This window comes from Gossypium raimondii, chromosome 2, assembly GCF_025698545.1.
Source record: "Gossypium raimondii isolate GPD5lz chromosome 2, ASM2569854v1, whole genome shotgun sequence".
NCBI lineage: Eukaryota > Viridiplantae > Streptophyta > Magnoliopsida > Malvales > Malvaceae > Gossypium > Gossypium raimondii.
Genome location: NC_068566.1, coordinates 44,806,030 through 44,820,270, shown reverse-complemented (window position 1 = coordinate 44,820,270; position 14,241 = coordinate 44,806,030).

Genomic DNA, 14,241 nt, shown 5'->3' with positions numbered 1-14,241 from the left:
CTATTTGACTTTTGGAAGCTATCAACATATCATCAATAAACTTGTGTACTTAATGTGTACTTTTGTTCTGTCATAAACTTGTCAAATCGCTTGTACCATTGCCTCAGAGATTGCTTTAAAATGTAAAATGATTTTTCAAGTTTACACACTAAATTTTGTTTTCTAGCAACCTTGAATCCTTCTAGTTGAGTAATATAGATTTTCTTTTCCAAGTTTCCATGTAAAAAAATAATTTTTATATCAAACTGAACTAATTCCAAATCCAGCCGTGCCACCAAAGGCAATAAAATTGTAATGGAGGAATGCTTTACAATTGGAGAAAATATCTCATTGTAATCAATTCCCTCTTTTTGAGTATAGCATTTTGCCACCAATATTGCTTTGTAGCAAACATTATCTTGGCCAAGAGATCCTTCTTTCTTTGCAAACACCCACTTTCACCCAATTTTCTTTTTTCCTTTCAGTAAACTAGCTAGCTTCCAAGTTTGATTCTTATGAAGGGATTGTATTTCTTGATTCATTACAGTCCTCCACTTTTTTTCTTCTAAACTCTAAATTGCTTCATTAAAAGTGGTATAAATGTCATCAGCTACAACTGATAATGCATAAGCAACCATATCAGCAAAGCGAGCAAGCTTTCTAATTATTCTCCTTGGCTTATTAGTTGCAATTGGTTAAAGTTATTGTGGAAGTTCTAGGGTCTAAACCTTCTCTTAACTGGAGTCTCTTTCTTCCACTGGATCCTTTCTACTAGAATCTTCTTCTACCATAAGAGAATCATTAACTTCTTTATTTGTTAGAATCACCACTTTCTCAAACTCCACATGCTTATGAGTATCATCTGACTGCTCCTTTTGCACATTTGAAAACATGGTAGATTTATCAAAGGTGACATCTAACCGCATGCGTGAGTGTACATAAAATAAAAAAAATTATAAAATAATTTTAAAGGTGCGATTTTAACTGTAAGCGTACAATGTCAATTGTAATATTTGTAGTGTAAATAGAACACTAGAGCATTCCAAGGATTGAACCCAAGGATTGTTGGTAAATGTATTTATCAAGTTAATTAAAAGTTAAGCAATTACTAATCTAATAAAGTAAAAAATTATTAGTGCAAATTTCAAAAGAAATTGTTTATAAACTAAATTTAAATTATCAATTAAACCAACTAATCTAAATTTCTTCCCTATTGCTTTAGACAATGTAGATGATAAAACAATGGTCGGTTGATTCGTTAATCGCTAACTAAGCTAATAGACCTATACCAATTATATTGATTGCTACTCTTAGCTAGGAATCTCCTCTCGATCTCATCCTTGACTAAAAGATACCACCTAAGCTCTCCTCTCGGTCTCATCCAGGCTTATAAATCTTCTCTCAATCTCACTATTTAGTACAATCATATCAAAATATCTAAGGATAAACTCTCCTCTCATTCTTGTTTATCTAGACTTTCCACTAGGGGCGTCAATTCTAGCGTATTAAGCATTTTGATATAATCGAACAACCAATTAATCAAGTATAAACATTAACTTAAATTAAAAAATAACCAATAAACCAATCATCAACAAATTTAACACATGATAAAGCTTAACACCTAAATAGACATTTCATCGAACAATTAATATGCACGATATAAAGATAAGGGTAAGAAATGCTCATTTAGATGGGGAACCAAAAGCACCCCAAAGCTTGATCCATCTTCATTTACAAGAGTCTTTAACAAGAAAGAAGAAAGAAAACAACAAAAAGAAAATTTATTCTAAAAAGAAAAACCCTAACCTAAAACTATAAAAACCTAAGGAGAGTGTTCAACCACCAAAATCTGAAAACAAATGTTTGGAAAATTGTATTTATAGCCTACTAGCATTTAACCTAACATTGACCATTATGCCTTTAAATGAAAAATAGACTTAAGCTTGTTGGACATAAAATTGACCTTGCAGTTTTTTCACTTGTTAGGCAGCAGTATCGAAATATCAACAACAGTCTTGAGATTGAGAGTCTTAGGGGTCTCAGTATCGTGATACCTATGGTCTAGTATTACAATACCACTATAGATGGCCTCAATTTTCCTCACTTTAACATTGTCAGGGGTATCATGACTTTCATGCTTCGATATCACGATACCCCCTTCTCGATGATGTTTTCTTCACATTCGGGCCACCATCGATTCCCTACACCACTCAACCACATTGTTAGGTTCCATATGACAAAATTGGCCAATTTGGGTCTAAAAAATGACTCAAAACTAATAAAAACAATTTATTAAAAAAAACTAAAAATCAACAAAAATATATATAAAAGACACCTAAATTGTTTAAGAATAAGCTTTTTAAGTGTAATTGAGAGCCTAATTTGACATATCAAATCACGAAAGATCAACATCCTTGCTAAAGATAATTTTCTACCATAAATGAAAACCTTTTATGATAGAAGTGATTCTTAAGAATATTGCTTTCTTTGCTTTTGGATCCAACTTTGATTCCTTAACATGATAGTATGCAGCGAAACCAAATACATGTAAAGAATCATAATCTATATTAGGCTTCCTACTCTATTTATTTAATGATGTTTTTCCTTCAATTGGAATAGATGGTAAGAGATTAATAAGATGGCATGCATATGTTATAGACTCAGCCCAAAACTTTCTACCCAATCCAGCATTGGATAACACACTGAACTTTCTCTAGCAACATTCTATTCATGTATTTTGACATCCCATTCTATTGTAGTGTAGATTTTATGGTAAAGTGTCTGATGATGCACTCATCTTCATAAATTTTTGCAAATGGATCACATCTATACTCTACACCATTGTCTTGCAAAGGTGTTTGATTCTTTTACTCTTTTGAGTTTCCATTATCTTTTTTCTACTTAAGGAAAACTCTTAACACTTCATCCTTTATTTTCATTGTATACATCCACACTCTTCGGGAATATGTTAGATAAAATCTGGTTCGAAAATGATTTTCTTGCACAGCAAAAAATAAAAATTTGAAAATCAAGCCAATTTGTGATATTTAACCCTTTATCAAAATCGCACCTGTGTTTTCGACTTGACGGATCCTTGTCGTTCATGGCTTTCAACTGAATGAGTTTATCCGCTATTCTCGTACCACGAGCTACTTCGAGTATGGGCTCGAACGAATTTGAATCAAACACAAAATCATAAATTATTTACTTTACTTTCAGTGGGAAAATAAATTCTCTCTTAATAGAAACTGATAGAATTGTTATTCCGAAAATATAATTAATACTTAGAGAATAAACTCTCACTATTTTCGGGGAAAATAATAATATCTCAAAGTTGTGTAAAACTTCTTCTTTTTTAGCCCTACCGGTGTTATCTATTTATTGGGAGAAGAGATAGAACCCTTGTTGAATTGTAGAAGTTTATTTCAATAGAAAAACAAATTCCTATTTTTAACTAGTATTTGGTCAAAGTGCAAGTCAAAATCCTTTTCAAGTTTGTGGTTCACAATACATTTTCTTGCCAAATCATTCAATGGCTCACATTCATCCAAAATATCAAATATTGCTTCAAAATGATATTTCCAATATATAATACTTGGAAATAATCAAAATGCCTTTTCATGAAAAAATTATCATTTTGTCCCTTTTGCGTGTTTGTCGAATTTCATTACATCGAAAAGATATTTATCAACCGATTCTCATAAATCATATTTAACTCTTACTAATAATCCTTGGATGGTAGAAATTACACTTTTACCCTTTTAGGTAAAAATAAAAATTTATAGTTTAGTCCTGTACTTTCAAATATTTCTATCTTTGTCCAAAAGTGATTTTTCATCACCAATACATATTCCACTTATTCTCATACAAAATAATCAATAATAGCCTACAACTCTCATTTTAGTTAAATTTTCAATTTAATCCTCATACTTTTAAAATTTGCAATTTAGTCTTTTGCCTCATGCTCACTTCTATAATTCTTTTCATTGATTTCTATCTCCAAAATCAATTTTACTTTCATAAAAATTCTCTGTTCGACTCATTTTCAAAATTTTCTCGAAATTTTACGATTTTTTACCCCAAAATAGTGCCATATGTCAATTTGAAAATTTTGAAATGTTATGAAACTAGAACCCTCTAGTTTTTTGTGGCTCAACTTGTAACCTTCCAGATTACAATTGGTACAAAGATGAAGTAAACAAAAATCCTCTAGGAAGGCATGTGTTTACAGATTTTGGCTCATTAAAGAAATGAAATAAGAATGATAAAAGATTTACAATATGAACTTTGTGACTATGTACAAGAGAAACTTAATAAATTAAGAATTTGAAGTTTTTATCTTAACATTGATTCTTGGATGTGTGCCTCTTAAATTTTGAAGTGTTCTTGAAAGAGAGTTTTACTAATGAACAAGTCTGTGAACGTTTATGATTGTTAAGGCTGAATTCTAGTCATTGCAAGCATTAATTTGAGCATAAAAAAATGTTCCTATAACATATGTCTCAAGACTTGTCCAGATGTCTTGAGACCACGCTAAAAAATAGTTATTATATAGATTTTTGGAGGCTATGTCTCAAGACATACAGATCATGGCTTGAGACATTTAGTCTATGTCTCGAGACTTTGCACCTCTAGAGCAAAGTTTGGTTTTTGAACTTGCTTGTCTCAAGACTTAGAGTCTTATGTCTCAAGACTTGACTACCAAAGTGCTTTAAAAATATCTTAAACACCTTAGAACACATTGTTATTGACTAAAAAACATTTGGATAAATTAAAAAAAAATTAAAATATATTTTTTAGTATATTGCAAGTCTTTGAAAATACTTTAAAAATGCTTGATAAAATTTCAACCATATTTTCACAAAATAAATTAAGAGATAATAAAATAAAATTTATATATCAAAAGTTTAGGCATCGAAGCTAACAATCAAGTATGCGATCTATTTTCTCATCTTGGGACAACGTCATCAGTTGAGACACTGGTTATCTTGCTCCGTGTCAACCATTATAGGTTGTCCCTTTAACCTCTTTATCTCTCTAGACATTGTCTCAGTATACTGTTTGCTGGTTTTGTTTTCGAATTATCTCTTTATGCATGTCTACAAATTAGAAATAAATGTTGTCATTGACAATTCCCTTCGGTTGTAGACGTTCTTCATTGTTCCAGACTTCTACTTCAATCTTTAAACACATCTCCATTATCAAATGTGAAAACCATAGTACTTTATTCTTTCCTCTTGCACACACGTCCTTTTGAATTAAAGTAAAGCCCCTTACATCGATCTTCTTTCCCACAAAATATAACAAAATTGCCCTAACTTGGGTACTCTCCATCACATGTATCGAAGGTAACAACCTTGCAGAGAGGAAATACATCCACATTTTAGTTGACACAGTCATGCTCAATTATCTAAAATAAAGGGGTTTACCTTGGTCCGAGGTAGTCCATTTCTTTCTACCTTTCATAAGGCAATCAATTATTGCTTCATAATTAATGGTTTCTTCATCTAATTGGCTAAAATCATCATTCACCAAAATAGGCATTTTGAGGAAACTATTAACATCCCGATGAGAAATTGGTATATCCTTTTCACAGATTTTCATAAATCTCCCAAACTAAAGGAACCACAACATTGACCCTCGATTGCTTACACAAAGTACTCTATCAGAGCTAATGTACTAATTTCAAACTAGGATCATAAAAATATTGTGTTGTATAATCGAATTCGCACTTTGGGACCAGTTTCTTACTGATTTTATGTTTTCCTTTGGTCAAAATATGATTGAGTATTGCATTGAGTCATCTTTCGTTTCTAAGCATGCAATCTTCTAATTTATATCAAAAACCCAAATTTGCATACACGTAAAGAACTTTAAACTACCACAAACTTATATTATAGAGAGAGAGAGGGAAAGAAACTAGAAATATGAAAAGATTTAACCTTGACCACAAAAAACCCACAATGCCTTCTTGAGAGAATCATGATGAGCAAAATAAAGTCCTCAAAGAAGTAGTCAAGAAGAGAAAAGGGAAAATGAAGAAGACAAATGAAAATGGTGCTTTTAACTCTTTACACTCACCCGACCTTTACAGTCACAACATGCTGTTTAGTCTAAAACATTTTATACTTCAATTTTTTTTCTTCTATCGTGACAATAAGATATCCCACATCACGATGTTATTCACTGCCTTCAAGAATGTGGGTATTGCTAGTCTTGACCGTTGCAACACTCATTCTACTAGAGTCGTAGCATTCCTCATTGAGTACTATCACCGACTATAGTCCATCCGATGTTGCAACATTGTTTACTACCATCTCTAGTGTCATAATTGTAATTAGCCACCTATTAAATTTATTTTAGTTAGAAATGTTTATGTTTAAAATTTGTCAAATGTTGGGGGGGGGGGGTTAAGGGTCTTACCACTAGAATCATTTTTGTATGCTGGTTTATTTGGAAGATGAGGTGTGAGGTCCTTCTTGGTGGTAAGTAGGTAGTTATTAATGGGGTCATCTGTATAATAAAATCTGCTACTCAAGAATATATAGCAGTTAGGAATGAATGCTCGACTGAGAGGGATTTTAAGCAGGAGGGTACTCTTGAAGAAGTTTGGGGGAGACCACCAGAAGGATGGGTTAAGATTAACTGCGATGGGGCTTTCGATGTTAAATATGGTAAAGCTAGTGTAGGTGTCATTTGTAGAGACGGTAGAGGAATGGTTCTTGATGGAGCAGCTGAGAAGAAGACAGCGGATGAGGTTGAGGTTGTAGAAGCTATGGTGGTCACTAAAGGGGTCGACCTTTCTGATAAAAATAGATGGGAGAATGTGCTTATGCAAACTAATTCTTTTATTGGTTTTTCGGAAACTAAGAAAAGGGATTCTGAGAGGTGGAAGCTGAAACCGATTCTGAAAAGGTTTGATATTTTTTTAAAAAAAATCAGGTGAATAACTTTTTAATCTAAAGGATCAAAAGGGTCGCTAAGCATTCTAAAGTAGAGATGCGTTTGGAGGGTTGGATTCATCACTCACCATCATCCTTGGTGTTTATCTTGGACAATGATGGTTTGCCAGCTCTGCCTGTTGCCTAATGTTGGATTTGGCCTAACAATATTGGTAGAGTTGATTTTATGTCTGCTCTTTTAACTTTGTTAGGCTTTTATTTTTCTATTGATTCATTAGGGTTTTTTCTTTATTGTTGATATTGTGGTGCTTTGTTTATTCAATCAATACATGAATGAATGTGTTTATTTGAAAAAAATTAAGGAATCCTAAAACACTAAATTTAAATTTGATTTATCATTAGGAAATGATTAACAACCAGACACGTATATTAAGATAGTAGCATTTTTAATCCTGTAATTTAGGATTCTAAGTTTATTGTATAAATCTAATATTTATTCTACACTTCTATATTTTAACCTACCAACCTAACAATTCAATGATAAAATTAAATATACAACTCAAACCATGCTTAAATAAGTATTAAATATCATAAACAAAAACCACCACCTTAACTAATCATGCATTTACAAAATTAAAACAAACATCTTGCGAAATAGCAAATAAATATAATCAAAAGATTAAAAAATCAAATCATTAACAAATAAAATGCATCTAGGGACTCATTGAATAAATTAGAAAGCACATCCGAGGAATAAAGTGATGAAATAAAAAATGCATTCAAGGACTTAATTGTAGAAAAACACATTTATGGTTAGAGGTGAGTAAAATCGATTCGATTCAAAAATTTGATAAAAATTCAAATTTTGAGTTAAATAGTTCGATTTATTCGAGTTAATCTAGTTATTTGAATTAATTGAATAAAAATCAAAATTTTCGGTTTAACTCGAATATGAATTACATAAATCGAGTCATCGAAAATCCGAATAAAAAAAGGCAAAACTACGTTATTTTTATAAATGTTTAACCATTAAGTTAAAAGGCTAAACTATTATATTGCTTAAATAATTAAACAATCTTGTATTTCGTCTACTAGTTAAATAATCGGTCTATGTAAACTCAATATTGAGTATAAATAATAAGATTTGTTAACTCAACTCGACTAACTCGAAATTTTTTGACTCGATTCAACTCGACTCGATCGAATGCTCACCCTTGTTTATGGTACACGTCCAAGGAGTTAATTTAATAGATCAAAAATTATATCAAGGGACTTAATTGTAAAAATCAATAAATACATCTGGAGACTAGATAAAATAAATAAACAAATCCATAAGATGGCTAAATTGAATAAATTAAAAAGTCTAAGTAGGGTTCGACTTTTATTTTTAAAATACATATTTTATATATACATATGAGGGGGGCGGACGCTTCCTTCATTCTGTTTATTATTATTATTATTATTATTATTATTATTATTATTATTATTATTGCTTTGTTGTTGAATTCTGTTTCTTTCTTGCCTGCGCAATAATGCGCATTATCTTTATTTTTTATATAATTAGTCCTTGTTAAAATCTCTATTAAATATATTTATTTTGAGTAATTAAATTTCTCATTTAGCTTTAGGCTGATAAACAATCTAGTAAAAAGCTGTGAGATTTGAACCTACACTTAAAATTTTTAATTTTGGGTATTTGTTGTTTTTTCTATTTAGGAGATCATCTCACAAAGTTGCATTGGCAACAAGTCAAAAAGAGCTCGTTGATTTGGTATTAATAGGTGTACAGTTGAAAGTACCGAGTCGATTGTCTATTGTATTCGGTTTGTCAAAAAACACATTGGTGTGTCAAATTAAGTAGTTAGTTGGATTCTAATAAGGGAAATAACAATCGGATTTAAACGACCCGTGTAGTTGAGGCTGTTGGTTCGAGCAAAGCCCTTTTAGTTCACAAGGCTACCGAAGAGCTAAATCGTGGACGTGTGTTTCGTGGTTATTCGTTCGATAAGGATTAGTTGTTGGGCGTTCCTGCAATCAATTTACACACAGAAGGGTTGATGGTTTGAGGGGTCCTCGATCACTATAACTAACTTATTAGATGAAGGAGAAAATTTGTTATCAAGGATCGGTTTCAAATTGGAGCAAAATCGAGCTTGAAGTTGAATTTTCATCATATCAATTTATTTAATTTAATTTTGTTTCTACCTATATTCACTGTTATTTTGATTTCAATTACTTCTATTCTTTTATTAGATTTAAATCTTTTTTTTTTTATTTTTGCACAGTCCATCACACATTGTGGGTAGGACAGTTGCCTAGATGTGCAACCTGGTTAAATCGAAATGACAATTTTAGATATCCCAGTCTCTGTGGGATCGACCCTACCATTTAGGTGTAGGAATATTATTTTTGGTGGATTCGACACTCATCAAACTGTGGTGTCGTTGTCAAGGACTAGTGCTAACTAATTTTGGGTTTTCTCTTTTACCAAGTCTGGATGTACCGACTGCTATTTATTTACTATTTAGGCAAATGAATATCGTATGAATATTATTTTTGGTGGATTCTGTCACACCCCAAAATTGGGCCTAGAAGTTTGAGAGTAAATTAAGAATTTTGGCTCGAAATGCGTTTGGAAATTTTGAATTGGGATAACCCGAAATTGTTTTTGTCTATGGCTTTTTGAAAATTAAATCAATTTTTGAAAATAATGTTCAAAAGACTTTCAATTTTGAAATAATAACTTATTTGTAAAAGGGTCTAAATTATGAGTTTTTGAAAGGCAATTAAACCAAAATTTCACCCTAATTTTCCCCTTTAACCTTTATAAAACTCACTAGTCTCTTCTCCATATTTTTGTTTTGCCGTCCATTGCATTCCAAAGCTCCTCTCATTCAATTTTGATTCTCCAACTTAATTCCTTAGATTTCTATCATTCCCCAAGCCATAAATCTCCATAGTATTTCAAGAAAAAATCCAAGAACACCGTAGATTTCTCTATTGTTGAATTTTTGGGTTTTTTGGGTTTTCGATCAAGCGTTCGGTTTTTCGTCAACTAAGGTAATGATTCGATTCCTTATTAGTTATTTGATGTTATTTGATCCTTTAATTTGAGTTTTTAGCAGTTAAATCTCAAGTTTTAAATAAATGCAGAAACATGTGAATAATATGCTAAATGAGTTGATTTAAGTTTCATGAAAATGTTAGTATGCTCTCTTAGTAAATTGCATATGTAATTGTGGTTTGGATCGTTTTCATTTAACTTGTGAACACATGTGAATATATAAGCTAGACTTGTGAGTTATTAAAACACGTATATGTTGTTAGTCTTGACAAATTATTGTAAAATAAATTATTTTAATATAAGTTGAGTGTAGTTATATGTAAGAGTATATGCTAGTTTTATGATTTAATGAAGCGTGAATATATTATAGTGACTTGGTTAGAATATGGTTGTGAATGTATTATAGCATGCTCTTGTTTAACCTTTGATGTTGTGTATACATTGTGGTTACTCCAACATTCACTAAGCTTGTTTAAGCTCACCCACTCTCTCTAACTATTGCAGATATTTAGCGGTTGCGTGTGAGCGGTGTGGGGATACCAAGGAAGTGATCCAAGTTAGGCTTTAGTTTTTCTGTAGGTGGTATTAATATTATTTTTGAACTATATGGATAAGGCAATGTGGTTAGACTTTGATTGATTATTATTGTGGTTCTTATGATATTTTATGGGCTTAGTTTCCTAGCACTTTTGATAGATGTTATAATTATTTCATTGGTATTGTTTTGGTTTAAATATTTGCTATGTTGAAGTGTCATGAACTGTATGTATGGTCAATGGATGTTAAATAATGTGGTAGAATTATTGCATGAACTTTGCCATAATGTTTGAATTACTTTGATAGCTTATTTGTTCTTAGGATTTATGGATATTGTTCTTGTTATATCGTTCGCTTACTCACACATGTTTTCGATGATTGAACCGTTATTGTGGTCGTTTTGGTTATTACTTGATAAGGTAAAAGTTTCATATTGAGTAGTATTATTTTGAATGAATTATATACCTTAAACTGCTGAATTGTTGTGGTCTGGAGCAGAGGTATCGATATTCAGGTTATAAAAATGATACCTTTTGTGATATTTCGATGTGCAGGAAGCCAGTATGGTAAATTGGAATTGATACCTTACCACGAGTATCGATACTAGGGGTAAAACAATCGATACTTTATGAAAGGTACCAATAATTTTTTGGGTTTTAATTTTAAACAAGAAACAAAATGGTGCTTTGGTACCTTTGATACAATATCGATACCTACGTGATTTGTTTCAAAATTTTGCTATGTGGTTCTGATGCATGTTTAATGCGTGTTCTAAGTCTGTCTTGATGAATGTTTAGCATGTGTTAACGATGACTGGAATTTGTATGACTTGTAAATATTATGAAAGCTAAAATGAAATATGTTTACTTAATAATGAGACCATTTGGATTGCATGTGATGTGTGACAGTGGTGTGGCATCCTGATACTCGGGCTCGACGACCGAGCTGGGTATAGGGTGTTACATATTCAACACCCATTAGTTATTCTGACAAAAAAAAATCATTGGTACATATAACGCTGATATAGACTTTTATTGATGGAAAACATGACCGTCGAAATAAGTGCAAGGACCTAAACCGATGGTCCTAGCATCACTCATGTAGTAACTGACATTATAGATACATTTGCATTAGTTGATTCACTAATATCTGTACCGACAGATTGCTCTGTCAGTATAAAGTTGTATTAGTGTAAATCTTATTACATCCCTAAACTTATAACATCAATTTAAACCATTGATAAAGGTTCTTATAAGTGAGATTTCAATAGTATCCCTAGGAACAATTTAGACCATTAGTAAAAGGTCTTATTAATACAAATACACCAATAGCTAAAATGAACTGTCGAAATAGAATCCAATTGCTAATATTTTAACTTATTTATAATATTAATTTATTTATAAATTAATTCAGTATACTTTACTTAAAGTGAAAAAGACATTGATCAAATATAATTTAAACTATTGAAAAAAATATGAAACTAGCAATTTGGTGTTATCCCTTGCCCGCAAAATCTGTATGGAGACAGTTTCCATATTTAAGGTATCAGAAATTTATTGAACTATTTATTTAGGCTGTGATGATTATTTTATTGATATCTAGCCCATTATGGAAGATCATATTACTTTGAGAATTTATATTGGAGATTGGATCATGTCGAAATTTCTCAAAGTAATCACTTGGATATGGACTTTAGATTGGATCGTGATTCTATTAGATGAGTTACCAAGAGTCCATATTTACATTATGTGTTGTTATTATAATGTATTATTCATATTGTATTATTATTTTATTGGGATTGAATTAAATCTTCATTTGTAAGCAAGTCTCGAAATTGAAGTCTATATATTTGAGAGACTTGCCTAGGTGAATATATAGAGAGTTAGACACTTAATTTGTTCTTATGAGAATAAATTTGTAGGAATGTTATTTTGATAGTAGAACCTTGTATTGTGGTTTTACTTGTATTCACAATGGGTGATTACAATGGTAAGAGTATTGTATCTTTAAAGTATAAGGGTGAGGAAAAGAATCATAGGGTATGGATTGGGTAGGTTCACTTGTAATTGTTGAAGAGAGTCCATATTTCTCACTGAGCTAAGCTTCGCGGGCGTAGAGAAACTGAATTGTGTAAACAACCTTCTTGTGTTATGTTTCTTTATTGTTTTCATTTTGTGGTTGAAGGAGTGCCTATTACCTTAGGCACCACTTTACTTCAGCGGATTGGTTCTTAGAAATGTTTTAGTTGTTTTAGTTAGTATAAAAGCCTACCACTTAAAGTAGCTAGTGGAGATCCAAAGTGTTGCCAAAAACAAGCTATGGAAGGTTCATTCACATCTAGACCCCTGATGATTGAAGTTGGCAATTATGCATATTAGAAAGCACATATGAATGCCTATATAAAAATGGTTGATGAGAAAGCTTGGTGTGCGATTTTAACTGGTTGGGAATCTCTCAAAATGGGTACTAACAATGGCAGAGTAGTCAAGCCAAAGGCTCAATGGACTATTAAGGAGGAGAAACATGCTAATACAAATTCAAAATGATAGTTACTAAAGTGGTACAAGTTGTGATCAAGTGGAAAGTTTTGAAAATGTTAAGATTAATTTCTAGTGATTGAACTTGGATGAACATATGATGTTTTGAGTGATATCTTGAATAATTTAAAGGCCTAAAAATAGTTAAGGATGATTGGGAATGCTTAAGAAGTGTTTTGGCATGTTTTAAGGTGGTTTCAAGCTTGATTTTGGTTTCCCTGCACCTAGGTTATGATACCTAAACTTAAGTATCGATACATGGCTACCTAGAATGAAAAAATCAACAGTAAATAGACCAAGTTATTGATACATTTACTTCTAAATGCCTTGTTTTGACTTCGGAAGGGCCACGACACAACTGAATAATAGAGCAAGTTAGTAATGATTCTACAAGTGATAAAAGACTATAAATAAGTCTGAAAGATGAGTGGAAAAAAATATGCTTGGTACTTGAGTGCACTGTGTAACTTGAAAGGTAGCATTCCTTGCTTAGGTGTAGGTTTGAGCTCAGGTAAGGGGCATTACAGTCACACAACTTCAAAAAGTTGCAATTGGGGTCATCCAGTTATTCATGATTGTGTTTTTTGGCTATTCATCCATTAAATGGCTAACGGAAGGATGGCATGATCCTTTCTAATTGACATAATAACAAATTTAACCCTTAATGTTTATATATTTTATCAATATGACCCTAATTAAAAAAAAACCCTCAACATTAACACAATATGTCAATTTGGTCTTGATTCTAAAAATGAAAATATATAAAAGTTATGTAAAAGTTTCAAGAAAATTACATAGAAGTTAAAAAAAACATTTGAAAATTTCTATATATCTTTTTTTAAATTATGTATTTTCATTTTATAGTTTTTTAACTTTTAGAATCAAGACCAAATTAACACAATGTGTAAACGTTAAGGACTAATTTTTTATGGGGCCAAATTGACAAAATCTATAATTTTTAGGGCTAAATTTGTTATTATGTCATTTAAAATGGTCACATTATCCTTCTATTAGTTACTTAATGGTTGGGTGATAAAAAAACACAATCTTTAATAATTGGGAGACCTATCTATAACTTTTAAAAGTTAAGTAACCAAAAACAAAACTTACACATAATTAAGTAACCAACAATGTACTTTACCTAAAAATATAATTTTAAGGAGTAAAATTAAAATGAAAGGGTTTTAATTTGTAAAATTTCGAGTAGATTTGTAAGGGTTCT